This window comes from Triturus cristatus, chromosome 6 (assembly GCF_964204655.1).
Source record: "Triturus cristatus chromosome 6, aTriCri1.1, whole genome shotgun sequence".
NCBI lineage: Eukaryota > Metazoa > Chordata > Amphibia > Caudata > Salamandridae > Triturus > Triturus cristatus.
This window is the reverse complement of record NC_140589.1, coordinates 712,814,763-712,831,440: the sequence shown is the minus strand read 5'-3', so window position 1 is coordinate 712,831,440 and position 16,678 is coordinate 712,814,763. Positions and strand designations below refer to the sequence as shown.

General features: G+C 40.2%; 1 protein-coding gene across 2 annotated transcripts in view; it reads left to right on the top strand.

The window, feature by feature from the left end:
• ARMC2 (armadillo repeat containing 2) overlaps positions 1-16,678 on the top strand; it is a 486,620-nt gene that overhangs the window by 40,439 nt on the left and 429,503 nt on the right. The gene's annotated exons all lie outside the window — the stretch shown is intronic.

The following is a 16,678-nucleotide window of genomic DNA, read 5'->3' as shown; positions in this document are numbered from 1 at the left end:
CTCTGCGCACATGTTGACATGCATCATGATGCACGTATTTGCATGCATCCTGACGCATATGTATCAGCGGCCATACATGTGTGCATCTTAAGTCATGCGATTGGCAGCAAACATTGGCAAAGCCACTTGCGTGATCTTTTATAACCTAGACCTATTCACTTTGCCAGTGATTGCTTTCTATTATGTACAAGGGACTGTTTTATATTTTAGCCCAGCTCACAATTTTAGTTTTCTTCCACATGGAGCTGTCTAGGTTTCATTACACCAGTGGGTACCCCAAAGACCTGTTGTAATATGTATTGCCCCTACATCATTCTCCACAATCCTGCCTCTCAGTAATAACATTGTTTTTGATTTCAGAAATCAAAGTATAGCTATAGAAACCTACCATCTATCTTCCAGTTGTTAAGATGGTGCCCCATGAGGGACTTTCTTTAAGTACTTTATTTTTCAAAAATTACTTTTTTGACATATTTACAGTTCAGCTTCCACTTCTTCCCGATGATGTGCTGTGTTTGTGTCTCTTGGCCAAAGCACAGTTTTAGATGTTGCTTAGCAATGTGCAGCTCTTGTTCCAAAGTGCATTTCTAGTTGTCTCCTGCCAGAGATGCACACCTTACCACACCTATGTATGCTCTCTCCATTGTGGAGATTTTGAACGCAGTCCTGATGCAGACCTGGGTGATCCTGCTAACCTTCTGCCATTACATATTTATAAGTAACCACTTGACTGTTGAATCTATATTTATGAAAGGCCATTGTGTTCAGAACACCCTGGCATATGTTTACTTTTTTGTGGCTAGACAGACCCCGCATGCCTGGCCGCTAAGTCGCTCCTCCCACCTTCCCACTCTGCACTCCGTTTCCAGACGCACTCACAGACACTAAGTAGTGAAGCTATGTCGCGGTGAGTTGGTGTGCAGGAAGGCTTCATTCAAGTTTCCCGACCTGGACACCGGTGGCGTTCCCGCATCGGGGTTATCTTTCAGTCAGTTGTTCTCCCGTCCATATATTGGGAGTTGCCACAGGTAGCAATGACACAAAATCGTTGTGAATGTTATTCGCAGCGAAACGCTGCGAAAGGACACAACAGTCATCAAAGCGTGTCCACTTCACAACAGACTGTTAGTTCCCTGGCTCGTGTTCAGTTGTTCTGGGGGAAATATCAAGGAGACGAAGTTGGTGTAACACTGTGTGGTGCTAAAGTGTTTAAGGCAAAAAAAAAAAGTTACAAGGGAACCCTACTCACTTGGAACCAGGGTATAAGTATTATATGTAGAAACAATGGTTCCTGTGCTGGACAGCAGAAATGTTAAAGGATTATGATATTATAATGCGCAATTGCTATGAATTATAGGGTTAATGAGATGTCAGGAGGAGAAAAGGTCTGTACACAACACAGTATAAGGTAAAGACAACAAAAATGTATATGGTCATAGTAGAAAACAATAATTCAATTGAAATAGTGTATTATGTCCCCAGTGAAAAAAGTGGAACCTATTAAAATTTGTGACAATTAGTGAACAAATACATAGAGTGGTTTCCAATGTACTTATAAAGTCAACCCTCCGAAACAATGTATGGTGGTCGTGGTTCGCTTTATTTTAATGCATGGCGTTTCGACCCCTATGTGGATGGGGGGTCTCTTCAGGACCTAACGGTATAGGGACTTCTGGTATAACAAAGAATCTCTGTCATCATGAGAATTGTGACACCCAATGTGAAGACAAGAAAGGTAGGTAACTCACATGGAACCCAGCCGGGTGCCCAGTGAGGGGAAGGGGTGAGATGACAGAGGGGCACTGCTGCAGAACGTGCAGTAGGCGAATTGTTGGATGAAACATGCGACAATGCACATGTGAGTGTAACCAGTCTAGTGGATATAGGCTGGAAACCGGAGTAGTCTTCTAGGCGTTGTGGCGGTCAGTATTTCAGTGTACAACCTGGCCGGGCCGGGAACGCTCCATGAGAATTCTGGAGCTGCAGGAAACCCTGGAAAAGGCATCCGAGACAGTAAGAGCTCAGTCATGCGTCACAGAATTTTAGGGATTTTTTTATGGCTGAAGAAATATGTAATGCTTCCAGCAGAAAGCATATGAAAAGAGGCAACATATTGGTAAACTTTTGGCATGGTCCACTAGGAGTAAAATGAGTCAATACTGCATTCATACTATTCCTAATCTATTTCCAACACACAAACAAGTGACAAAGAAGAAATAGCACAGTTATTTTATCAACATTCTAGGACCTTTATTCTTGATAGAGCAGGACCAATATCTTAGTTTGTTTGAGCTCCCTAAATTGTCCCAAACATATAAGAATAGTCTTATTGCGAAAATATCTTTGCCCGACATAGCTTTTAATACAATGGCAAATGTAAAAGCACATGGGAGCGATGGTATTCCAACAGTAGTTTATATAGAACTTTCTCCACAACTTCTAACTTTTTTGACATAATTATTTGAGCTGATACTGCCAACTCTTTTACTGAAGCACTGGTAGTCCGCTTTCTGAGAAAAGATAATCCATCTCTCAATGTCAATTTATATCGGCCAATTAGTCTATTACATTTTCAATTCAAGCTTTTCACCAAAGTAATTGTGACACGATTAATGCCTGTGGTACAGATATTTATTCAGATAGACCAGAATGGGTTTATACCTGGTAGATCAGTATCGGCAAATACAAGCTATCTGGTCCAGGCCATCAAATATTTTCCCACAATTTAAAAGTGGTAATAATCTTAATCGATGCTGAAAAGGCTTTCAACCTAGTTAATTGGGGTGCATTATTCACTATTTTAGCCAAATTTGATATCCCCAAGAAATGTTATCATTGTTTTATAATATTTGTCAGGGGTGCAGAGGTCAAGATGTTGATTAATGCTAAGGAGATTGGCGTGGTTGCAATAAAGAGAGGTGATTGCCAGGGTTGTTCAGTGTCTCTACTTTTGTTTACCTTTTTTTATTGAGCACTTGGCGGTTAAGTTCCGCAACAAGCTTCTGATTAGTACCTCTTTGGAGGGGATGTCAAAAAGTAAGATTTTTGTGATTGACATTATCTCATATCTCAAAGCCGACAAAAACAATACTCAAGGAGTGCTCAACATAACTCAGGAATGTACTGCGGTGGGTGGTTTTAAGATCAACTACTCAAAATCGGAAGCCTTGTTCAGGGCAGAGGCGAGCGATATTCCTCTCTGTTTGCATCAACAGTTGGCTCCTAATTATTCAGTTAGATATTTGGGAATTTTTGTAACCTCAGTTATTACAGATCTGTTTCATCTCAATTATCTGACTGTATTGAGGAAAGTTAAAGACTTATTGAATAGATGAACACTTCTTCCATTATCTATTATTGGACGTCTTTCACTGATTAAAATATTGATTTTACCACTATTCTATTTTGTTTTGCTACTGTTAAAATTAAAGTGAATAATTCATATTTCCACAAATTCGACTCCCTCTTCAGTAAGTTTATATGAAGGAAAAAGCATACCAGAGTTTATTTGGCAGTATTACAATTAAATAAGGAACAGTGGGGGCTAGTGCTACCCAGGTACAGGATTGTCATTTACCATTCTTTTCAGATAGTGTAGTGCAATCAGTCGTCCTGGTCAGTTATTTGGCCATTTTCTTCTGATCCAGCTGATCAGAGATAGATTTGCCAGCTTTTTGTGAAAATTGCTAAAGTATAGAAAAAAACTAGATATAAAGTGGCCCCATAATATGGTGTGTCATAGTAAACAGATTTTTAGGAAGTGGAGTATTCCTTTATGAAATGCATTTATTTAGTTAAATGAGTGTAAATATATGTCATTGGTGATTTCAGGAACTCTTCTAGAAAGATGGAATGTTAAACGGCTTTGCTTAGTTGACATTTCTTTTTTTTTTTTTTACAAGTCTGAGTTTGAGAACCTGGGCTGAGCTTGAGTTAGAGCTGCAGCTCGTGCTTTGTATTCAATCTTTTTTACGGTTTTTTACAGATAAGTAATTTCTTGAAAGATAAATGTGCAATACTGAATGGGGTTCTCATTTGCTGATGAAGTTATTAGCTAAGAACAGAATGCTTGGTGTAAGGAATTGGTATAGAGCTCTATGACAATATTCAAACGCAATGCTGATTCCCATCTTTTTAGATAAAATTGCTAAGAGCACTGGTTGTAAAAAAAACGATATGGGGAATGGCAGATTATAATTGATACGGGGCACAAAGCTCTTAAGAGCAGCATACTTTAAGAAAATGGCGTTCCTTTCTAGGTGGCTAGCATATTATACACCCAGCGCTCTCCATATGATGAACTCAGCAACATTGTGGCAATGCTTCAGGTGCCAAACCAGTGCACTCCCATGCAATTCTTTTTTTACCTATCCAGTACTGCATGACTTTTGGTATCCGATTATTCAAGGTTTAAGCAAAATGCTTGGTCTGAATACTCAGCCTGATATGCTTTAGCCCTATTTGGTTTCTTCAAACACATTAAAGCACCTCACCGGCCGGGTCAATGTTTTATTTATATATCTATGGTGGTAGCACATTCTTTGGTATTACAAGGTTGGAAGTTTATAAAATCTCCAACTAGGTAGTCTCTAAATGTACATGATTCTTTGAGACAGAATATTAGATCTGAATGTTTTTATGACACCCTTCTCCCCATGATATGAGCGTAATGCACTTCAATGAAATCATTTTTAGAAGTAATGTAATGGGAATTGGGAGGCTCTATGTTCTATGGTTATATCAAAGGCACTTTAAAATTATTTTGTATTATATCAGTTATATAATCGGATGATTAATTGAGAGTGATTTTTATTTGTGCTATTTGCACTATTGCTCATCTATATGGTTGGCTCGGTGTTTAGATCATAAGCACTTTTCGATCGTCTAGTATTATGTCGGTATTGACTAATGAAGATTGATTGCAAATCATGCCATTTGCACTATTGCACATCGCCACTTTAGTTTGCACTGATTTGATACATTTTAAGATGCTAATGTTCGTAAAATATGAATGCCCTCGGCTATTTGACATTTTTTCTTTTTTATCCAGTCTGTGTTTTGCTACTGGTTTATGCTGCTCAGTAGAAAGATTTTGTGTGGATGGTTCATTTGCTACCTTCCATGAAAGCTGGAAAGAACAATGTAAAAAAGAAAGATGGAATGGAATAAGAAGTCAGGAATGTTGGATTGAAAGCAAGAAAGGTGGAAAGAAAAATGGGTAATAGAAGATTGAAACATAATGAGAAATAACGTTCTTGGTCTTGGTCTGCGACTTAGTGGATACCTCCTTTCCCGCTTCTGTTATTACCCTCGAGGAGCTTGCTACCCTCCACCTTGGACGATCCTTTGACGTCTTAGATTCCTGTCTTCTGACAGATAGGGTGCCCACACACAACCCCCCCTTCCACTTGCACCCCAGTCCTGATGAAGACCCCATCCCGTAAGGTCGCAATGAGTACCTACATGCCTTAAGGGGTCGAAACGTCGACACAACATCTTTGCCAATATTATCACCAGTTCAGGATGTACTGTGATTTTCTTCATATATATGGCTTCTCTAAGAATTGTAGATATCTGAATCATGATTTGATCGGATTGTAAATACGGCAGAGAGTTAATTTTGCCGATTAATTTGATTGTGTTCTTAAATATATCTAATTTTTGTATTCACTTCCTTCCAAATCCTACACTTTATCACTCACCTCCTGACTCCTCCTCCTCTTTTCTGGGCACTGTTATGACTACTCAAATATTGTCTGTACTATGGAGCTCAGTAATAACAAATTATTAGTGTTCAATGTGATTAAATAGGCATTTGAACCCCTTTAAAAAGGTTTCTTGTTACATTGTTTTTCTAAATGTTTTGTATTGAATGATTCTGTATGCTGGGACCACTGTTCTCATACTGCTCTATACCCAGGTCCCAGTGACTTTATATGGGTTTACCCTTTGTTTTGACTACATTTGTTAGGCGGCTACGATGTCTCCATTTGTTAGGCGGCTGCATGCAAAGTGTTTTTTGCTTTTGATTCAGGATTATTGGTGCTGGGTATGAAAAGAGTAACACAGAAGGCTTCAAAAAGCAATACTCTCTTCCTTTACTCTCACATAATTTAATGTAAAGGTCTTTTTGAGTTCTCTAGTTAATTCTAATTATATATTCCACAATAAGTCTACACATTCCCTCTGCTTTTCTCTGTGGTTAAGTTCATAGGTTCCTTTCTAGATCTTGTGTCTCCCACAGTTGAGCGCTGGATGCAGTCCTTGTCTATTCCTGGTTGTCTGACAGGAGATTGGATTCCAGGCCAATATGGAAGAAGGGTATGCTCAACAGGTTCGGGTCCAGGCCTCTTGTGTGCGTCCATTCAAGCCTGAGAGAGAAGCAGTTGTATGGGGATGAAAGAATCCCTCCCACCTTCCTCTGTTGGTGTTCTGAGACATGATATGTTGGTGGCATTTTCGACCCTCTTATCCTTTTCTCTATTGCTTAGTTGTGAATTCTGTCCCTACCCACTTTAAATGGGTCGTACGTCCTATTGTGTCAGCTTCCTTTCCAACATGGTAGTTGGGGAGGTTCTGTACCTTAACCAGGAAGCTGCTGCCTGTTCTCACTGCTTGGGCAATCTGCTTTGTGGGATAGGGCACCCTAGGCCCCAGACGTGTGACATGGGTAAATACTTTCTTCATGAGAGGGAAACACAATCTTGTTTACTCGTAAGGGAAAAGAAAGTAGTGACCTTAAATGGCCTGTCTTTAAATGGGTTCCCTCTCCCACAATACCTGTCAGTCATCCTACCCACTGTGGCGGTCACCCTAGGTGTAGAATATTGCACAAGACAAGGTGGTTTGGGTGACTCTGCATTCTTGTGTGCCCCTCACAACTAGGCTATTATGGACAACTAGGTTCACTGGTTTTACATAAAATATATATATATTTTTTTTTTACAGAGTTTTATATAGCGTGAATTTGACCCGAATCGGGTATCAGAGCGCTTTACATAGCACTAGTTGCAATACATGAGGACATATTCATTTCTGTTAGGCACTGGGAGATTACGTGATTTGCCCAGAATCACAGGATGTTCAGCGTCATTGCCGAGACTCGAACCCAGTTCCCCAGATTAGAGGTCGACCGCCCTAGCCATTAGTCCAACTTCTCTCCCCATTAGCACTCCAATAGTAAAAATCTGAGTAAGCGCAAATAATGCAAAAGTGAAAATTGACTTCCAGAAAGATGACTGACATACATGTAGACTGTAATCATTTTTGACTCCAGGCTACTAGAAGACCCTTGTTGCTTAGTTTGATTTAAACAAAAATACTTCAAAGAGGACCAATAAGAAAATGTATCTAAATAGTGCTTTAATGAGCTCAGACACAATAAGACCTTCATCATCCACAGACCTGTTTTATCACCATTAATTTCCATGAATCTTCAAACCTTAAAAGAGGACCTATCTAGAATCGTACCTATGGAGGGCTCCAGAGAGCTAAGCCACTATTATGGGGTTTCTGGTCTCAGTGGATGCCTGGTATACTAATTTTGAAAATTGATAGAGATATTTTTCTTTTGTTTCCAGAAGTTGCTGACATCCATCATCAGATAGGTATCCAGTGTCTTTGTCTACTTACAGAAAATGTTGGAAATCTTTTCCTCACCACTTCAGAATTTCAACACCACAGTTAACTCGCCATCCAGCATAAGGCATTAGTTTCCTTTGGTTATAAAGGTGCTTCCCAGACCACAGTTTCAACGGCATGTGGCTAGATTAAAACAAAACAACCACAAAAAACATTTTGCGCTCTCCAATCCTAAAATTCTCAAAACCACAAAGTAAGCAAGTGCAAAATGGGATTTGGCCAGTGCTAAAGCCCTTATGCAATTTGGAAAATAATTTCTTAATTGCAAAACAGTTGCTGCAACTCATTCCGAATCACAAGTTAGGTGTAGGCATGAAGGAGGTGTCCCATCCTAATTTCGATTATCAATGAAGTGTAACATTTGTTTGTGACCACAATTGTGGAGCTTTCTCTTTGGGAATTGTTTCTGATGGCCTTAGCAGTGTAGGCTTCCCCAGTTTTTTCCTAAATTGGAAACCTTTTTTTAATGGAGCACCGTTTCTTTGAGGAAATCTGGCTGGAATAAAAAAAATGAATTCTTTTCTTTGGAATGCACATTTAGGTAAGGTTGTCTGCTGTCTCTTGCATGACAATATACCTGTATTCTTAGCCAATAGCATTAGGTTGCAACTTTCATAAATATTCATTAGGCAGGGTGGTTTTTGATCCCCTGGGAATGTGAGTTTTGGAAAGCGGCCTACTAGTATGTAGGCAGCATTTTAAAATTACAGGCAGGTTACAAAAAGTTGGTGTGCTGTTCCAAATGTCATGAAAATGTCATACTCATTATGACTGTGCGGTACAATATCTAAACAGCCTTTACTCCCAAATCAGCAAACATGTGTTTTGAGTTAAACCTCTTTTTCAAGGCATAGAAATGATTGGTTGTTGTACAAGCATAATTCATTCTGTGACAAGTATATTCAGAACCAATTTCTTTCTTTGCAGTTTTACCCAAGATTCATAATTAATAGTGTTTAGATTATCTGCCAAATCCATTTTTTAAAGTTTCCATGTTCATCCTTTCCTGTCCTTCTCTCCATCATATTCGATATCGGGAGAACGTGCGCTTCACCTTATATCATCAAGTCTCTGGTCACAGTTAGAGAAGCCTGTCCAAACTTCAAGAATACTTACAGCATCACTGGGGCCAGTCTTAAGAGTTACTCAAGTGTCCACTCTTGTGAGGTCCATGAATTTCTCAACACCTCCTTAGTCTGGGATGCGAGGTTGCATATGAAACCACTGCGTGAATGTTTTGATGATCACTGGTACCAGAAGTTAGGCATCTGTTGCATGCTCTACAGTCCCTAAAATGGTGGTGCAAGAAGAAGAACCTCCTGTAACAAGCACCTCCTTGTTCTCTGATGTAGTCACAAACATTGGTGCCAGTTGCCTCTCTGGAGAACTTGGGTATTCACATGGAAAATCTTACCACACCTGGGATGTGGGTCCCAAATTAACTGATATCACATCAACATGTTAGAGTTGAGGGTAATTCACCTTGTTGTTAAGTCTTTCTTACAGGTTTGTTAAACTGGGCCCTTTCCTACTTTAGACAGAAGACAGACAACATGCCCGTCACATATTATGTGAGCAAGCAGGGAGGAACACATTCCAGGATGCTCTCCCAGGAAACTCAGGCATTTGGACATAGTTTGCTAGTGAGAGGTGAGAGACATTCTGCTGCTAGCCATACATCGTTTTGGGCTGCAAAACACAAAAGCAGACCTGAGTCTCCATTTATTAGAACAGCACAAATGGTTTGTAAACAAAAAGGTGCTTTTAACATGTTTTCTTGTTTGGGATAACAGGAAATAGACTTATTTTCAACAGAAGAAAATGCAGAATGCCTTGCTTGACACCTTCATGTTCCCAGAATCGCTGAACATGTGTCTCTCTCTCTCTACTGGGGTCATGAAATATGGATATTTGAAGATCCCTGATGACTACATAGACATTCTGAGACAGGTGATGCATCTTTCCATGTGGTCTTCAAAAGCATTCAAGTGGAAGAGTTTCTGCTTATGTTTTTTAAAAACTATTTTTATTGGGTGTCTGCATTTATAACAGCGTAAAGAAGTAACCCACCACCGTATCCAGTACAATTTACATACAGTTCACAAAATTACAAGGCTCTTTCCCGGTGAGATATTACAAAGACCCAGGTAGCAATGTTAACAAAAGTGGACCTAAACACCAACGAGGCCCGTGCCCTCTCCATTTCCAGTACTCGTCAGCTGCATATAGTTTTTAAGCAAGGAGTCAACCCGAAAACATGCCTGGACAAGAAGGGGCAAGCTTATCTTCTTCATGTAGCAAAACCTGGTTTACAGTTCACTTCTATCAGAGAGCATTGCATTTGGTTGACCATCACTGCTTATTGTAAGTCTTCTTTGGAGGCATCTTTCCTCACTATTGCAGTGATTTAGGATTTCCTTGTGGGTTTTAGAAAAGTGTTTCCTCCAGTCAGAAGGCCTTCCCCATGGGTATTGAATGTGGTCCTTCCAAGCTGGATGGGTCCCTCTTTTGAACCAATCTACAAGACTGATTTACATCACCTTTTGTGGAAGGTTGTATTTTTAGTTGCTAGTAACTATTACATCTGCCAGGAAGAGGAGTGGGCTTCAAGCTTTGTGTATCAATAAACCATACTTGTTTGTCCGTTGTAACAAAGTATTTAGATCTCGCCCTTTGTTTCTTCCAAAAGTAGTTTCTGATTTTAATATTACTTAGGCTGTTTCCTTGCCTGCTTTTTCCCAAAACCACTGTCTGCCACAGGGAGACTTTTACATACAATAAATCTCAGGTGGGCATTAGATTGTTATTTCAATAGAACTAAAGATATCCATCAAGTGATGCAGAATTTTATCAATCATGGTGCTCTCAGGGCAGGTCTAGTGCCTTCTGAACAGACCATAGCCAGTTGTATAGTTTCTTGCACTTTCCACAAATGAACATATAGCAGCAATTCTGCCAAATATAAGGTTATATATACAAAATACAGGTTCAGCGCTCAAGAGTTGACAACGTTTCGATATTATAGTAATGCAAGGATCATCATCAGGACATTACATTATGATGCCTGAGAATATTACTCAGTAGTAATAGGGAAATAACTGGGAGAAAGAAAAAAAAGAGGGAAAAAGAGAAACAGTTGGCAACCTAATGATGATACAATTGTATTATTAATTAACAGGGTGTATCCTCGCAATAAAGTTGCTCCTCAATACTTTAAAAGGAGCAAGGGGAGGTAGGTGCAGTGCAGGTGGTAAGTGCCTAAGGGCTTCATGTCAAGTAAAGGCCCAAAACGTACCTGTGAGGGAGGCTCAAGGGTCATCGGGGAAGTGGACGGTGTATACGTGATCAAAGGGTACTGACTAGGAACCAATCCGCCTGAAAACGAGAATCAGAATGAAAGGATCGAATTGAAGAAACCAATTTATGTTGTCACAAAATAGTCACTGCTCACCGTGTGGAATTACCACCAAAACTATGCAACGGGATATCTGAGGCACCATTTTTAAGAATCCAAAACCAAGGGCATTGAAAGTTAAGCAAGGTACCATACAGGAGAATCCCTAAATACTTGATCAATCTAATCATGAGGAAAAGTTGCTGTTACTTTGAAGCTGTAGTCTGAGCAATGCGGAGCACATCCCCCAGTCTATGACTGGGTGTGAGAGGCACACGAAGAATTCGATCGTGTTGCGGTCACTAATGAAGGCAGGAAGCTGAAAGGCTCACCAAAGCCGTCCACGTCTTCAGGTGTTTGGGCAAGAATCTCGGGCATGTTCAAACACCAGTGTGCTAAATAGTCGGGTGCAGAAGATTAAAAATAAAAGGAGGACTACAGATTGAGAGCTTTGGAAAGCAAGGTGCAGCAAATTGGTGGCCATATTGGGGATGAAAGCAGAGTGGGAGGCTTACTCATATATTGATAGAGAGCATAACATGCAATTGAAAGGCCTTCACTTGATAGTAAGGCCCTAGACATTTAACACATGCATTCCACCTACCGCCCCTTAACCGTTCTTGGTTACTGATTAGCAACTTTATTGCGGGCTACACCCTGTAATTATTAATGCAATTGTACCATTAGGTTGGCAACTAATTCTTTTTTTCCTCTTCTTTCTTTCTCCCAGTTATTTCCCTATTGCTACTGAGTAATATTCTCAGGCAACTTACTGTACGATCGAAACATCATTGACTCTTGCGCACTGACCCTGTACTTTGTAAATATATTCTTATATTGGGAAGAATGGTTGCTATATGTTCATTTGTGACGAAGAGTATTTTCCTGATTTGCTTCACATATAACTGCCTGAGTTTCTTCATATGATTTCTTTGTTTTTTCTGTCTCCACCTACCATCTGACTTATTTGTTAGTAAATGGGATTTTACATGCTTTCATAGAGTTTGTGTCTGGTTCTTACTTTTTCTGTTTATTGAATGTTTGATGTTTGGCCATAGGGACCCTTGTTCCTTTAAAACATTATATGCCTCAGGTCCCTATATATTCTTTGGTTTCCCGTGCATTTTTTGTAAGTTAAGTGGTTACAAATGTAGGTTCAAAGAAGGTGGGTGAACAGTTGGGGTTGACGTCCAGCAGTCTGTGGCAAATAGCTGATCCTCTTCAAATTTTGTTTGGTTGGTCTCAAGTAGCCTTCAGGGATTAAGAAATCAAAATAATAGTCAAGGTTGTTGGGAGCCAGGTTTTCATGATAACTAATAAATCTAGTCCGCTTATTTTATGAGGTCAACAATTTCACAATCTTGCATTGAAGGAGTGTGTCAAAGTGCATTACTGTTAAAAGTGTGATAGTAATAGAGATTTCTCTGCGTGTCTTCCTTGCTAATGTAGGGGGTTGTTGGTAAAGGGGTCTCTTAAAGGTAAGAAGCGTAAGGGACAGGGCATTGTGTGGTTTTCCATAGACATACATTGATAAGTCAGGGAAGGAAATAGCTGTCTGCAAGTCAGTCAGTCCTTCGTGAAAGGTAAGTTTAAACCCTATGAAGTGTCTACAGAATTATTTAAATAGCGTTTCCTGGAGGGTCAGTACCTTCAAAGGAGCAAGCAAAGGATCAAATCCCCAAAGTAGAGTATTAAGTGTAAAACTGAAGAGCGAAAATTAGTTCATAGCATGTAGTGAATAGAATAAGTTAAGTTCTCTGAGCAAGACCTGGGTTGCTTTGTACATATTATGATTCTCTGGTTAACATGGTTTATTTATTCTCATTTATTTTGTGTATGTCAGCAGGTTTGAAATGGGAGGTAAGTGCTTTATTGATGGGATGAAGGAATATAATCTAAGGCTTAGGTTATTCCTTTCTTCTTGCAGATCTTGATAAGATGTACTTTTCTAGGCCGCTGATGATCTGGAAGAAGTATGGCATTGTATATTTTCATGTAGACTATCGGGTACTGTAGTATTTTTCTTACTTTACTTATGCTTACTAACCCTTCTGGAGTATAAGCTATCAACCGGGACTCTCCATCCATCTCAGTCCTGGGCTTTTATCTCAATCTGAATCCAGGTGTAACCCATCTCCCTGCAGTCAGTTTCAAGGCCTCTGCACAAGGTTTTTCTCGCCTTCCTCTTTTCCTTTAGGGTTCCAGGTCAAGTCTTGCCTGGTGGTGTTTGACAGGGGCTTGAGAAGGTTGTAACCTATCCAGCCCAAGTATCTTTTCATGATTTCTTCATGAGCAGGGAGTTGGAATGACTGCTGCCATAGATAATTGTTGCTGATGGTGTTTGGCCAGCGAATTTTGCTTAGACAGGTGTTAATGAAGGTCTGGAGTCTGGACTTCGTTGGTGCTGGTCTCTGTTGTCCTCCAATTTTCTGCTCCATACAGAAGGACTGATTTTATGTTGATGTTAACAAGCCTGATCTTGGTTTTCGGTGTTAGATCTTTAGAGCTTCAGATTTTCTTTAGCTGAATGAAGGCAGCCCTTACTTTGCCGATTTCTGCCTTGACTTCGGCGTCCGTGCCACCCTGCTTGTCTTTGACACTGCCCAGTTAAGTGAAGGTCTCAACTTGTTCCAGTGGATTGCCTGTATTAGTTACTGCAGTTGTGCTGGCCGTGTTAGCCTTCAGGATCTTGTTTTTTCCCTGTGGGTGTTGAGGCCAAGTTGTGCTGATGTGGCTGCCACATTGTTGATCGTCTCTTGCATCTACAGATGTGTAAGGTAGAGTAGGACCAGATCGTCTGCTAAGTCCAGGTTGTTGAGCTGTGTCCAAGGTTTCCACTTGATCCTATTTCTTCTCCTTGCTGTTGAAGTCTTTATGAGCCAGTCTATGGCCAGCAGGAAGATAAAAGGGTGAGATCAAACAACGCTGGCGGACTCCGGTCCTCACTTGGAAAGCTGATGATTCTTATGAGTTTATCCAGCACACCATAGTGGTTGTAGGGTTTCTAAAGGGTATCGTTGTCAACGCTATTTAATGCCTTCTCTTTGTCGATGAAGTTGACATAGAAGGGGGAGCTCCATTCCATCGACTGGTCAAAGATGATGCGTGGTGTTGCAATTTGGTCAGTGTAGTATCTACCTTTGGGGAAGCCAGATAGCTGGTCACGCAACTGAGCGTCAACTTGTTCCTTCATTCTGTTCAGGATGACCCTGTTGAACATTTTGGCCTGGGTTGATACAAGAGTTACCCCTATGTAGTTTGCACAGTTACCCAGGTCACCTTTCTTAGGGATCCTGATGCGATCTCCCTGTACGGTAGTATAGAAATGTGTGATTGTTGCCCTGTGAGTACTTAATGAGAATGACCAACAGGCATTTAGAACAAACAGTACCTTAGGAAAAACCGGCATCAAATCTTATCATATAAATGTTAACCACTCAGAAGGACCAAGGGATCTCACCTCCAGAATCAAAAAGTATAATGTCAACTTTCTCATTTAAAAGGACACTTATCACTCACACACCTTGAGGTGGCATGCTTTATCAGTTGGCCCAGTCCTCACATTAATAGGCTTAATTGAATAGGTTTCCAGTCTGAAGTATTAAAAGCAAAGGGGAATAATTCCAACCGGTGATCAGCCCAAAATGTTTTCAGCCCTCTACCATGAGCCTATACTAGATCTGGAATGTTCATCAAGTTTTAAGCTATATTTACCCCATCAGGGCCTCTAAAAATCCACACGCCCATTCACTATGGTGAGTTAGGTTTTATCAGCTCAAGCAACTTATAGGACCTATTCATCCTTTCTGGCGAGTGAACTTAAACTGGAAAGAAACAGGTGTTCTATTCATTCAGAAAACGAATGAGCAATAAGGACAACTTTAAATCTTATTTTTATCTTGACACATTTGCTGTCTGTTCAAGGACAGAGGTCAAATGTCAGTTTGTCTTTTCACTAATTGATGCTTCTCTTATCCTGGAAAATGGTGTTTACTTTTCTTTCTCTTATTACAGTTGAGGGTTTTTGTCAAGTGATCTATCATTGTGTAAGATGTCAGTTTTTTCTAACACACAACATTTAAACTCTTTTATAGGAATAGTACAACTATTTCAAAATATATAAGGAATAACAAAGGCACACGTGTTTAGTAATTCAGAAGTGTCACGCAATCAAAGATTTAAATAGGAGCAAAACAAATCAGAAAGGGGTCAATAGGAAGTTTTGTGGCCATTTCAATGGAAAATCTGCTGATTGCAAATAAGTGTGGGTCTTATGCAGGCCTAAAAAATCCTTGAACAGACCGCAAAAGTGTCAAAATAAAAACAAGATTCGAAGGCATCTTTATTGCTCATTGTTCACACTGTTCCTTTCCAGATTATGTTCACTTGCCAGAAGAACCAGTAGGTGCTGAAAATTAGCTCGACTTGATCAAATCTGACTCGCCATTTCGAGTGGGTAAGTGATTTATTGAGGCCTGCATAAGACCCCTAGGGCCCAATTCACAGAACTAATTTAAGACAAAATCCTAAACTTACTACCATTTTGGTATTCACAGAAGGCACTTACTCATTTTGGTATTCACAGAAGTTAGGAGTCCTAACTTTAGTACTCCTAAATCCCTTCTGTGAATACCGAAAGTCTTAAAGTTAGGATTTTTCTCAGTTTAGGAGTAGTAAAGTTAGGACTCCTAACTTGACTACTCCTAAACTGAGAAAAATCCTAACTTTAAGACTTTTGGTATTCACAGAAGGGATTTAGGAGTCCTAAAGTTAGGACTCCTAACTTCTGTGAATACCGAAATGAGTAAGTGCCTTCTGTGAATACCAAAATGGTAGTAAGTTTGGATTTTGTCTTAAGTTAGTTCTGTGAATCGGGCCCCTAGTGTCTCCACAATCCCATCTACTACACCAGCCTCTTCTCTCCCCCTCCATATGCAACCGGCAGTGCAATCGCATTCAGCTGGCAAGACTCATAACATTTTGGCCTCTATCGTGAGCTGCCGGGGCCATCCCCTGAGTTAAATTGTGTTGTATTAGTTAAATTCTCTAAGCACAAGGGCAGCATGGGAAGAAAGCTAGTTTCAAGCAGTAGTCCAGGATAACAAACCCCTGCATTATACAGCTGTGGTGAATTGCTGTAGAGCTCATGACCGCGGTGTCAGTTGGTGACCATGTACTTCCTATGTACCTGAGGTCTCACTGTCGGGCTGCTCTTCAAATTGAGACATTTGGAAAAAAAGTGAAATAAGGAAGGGAGGGAATGGGACTGGGACAACCTTGACTATTGGCTGATCAAGGCAAGATCCCAACAAAAAGTGGTGCTTGATCTTCAGGCAGCAATAGAACTTCAGTACCTGGGTGGTCTTATCAATAAGGACAAATACATCTGTCATTGGTTCAGGCTATGCAATATGTAACAGCAATATTGGACACAAGGGTCTCTAAAGGACTTCCTTCAGAATGCTACCTTCTTCCCATAGTGAATAACAGCATCACTATATGACCTCTCTTACTACAGTCAATATTTTTACCACCTGAACTCCATAACAAATGTCCAAACTGTTAGACAAACCTCTTCTCTCCTAGGCTCCAAGTCATTGTATACTTTCCAGTTTGTGAATGCCAGGCTAAAGCAGTGCCTAG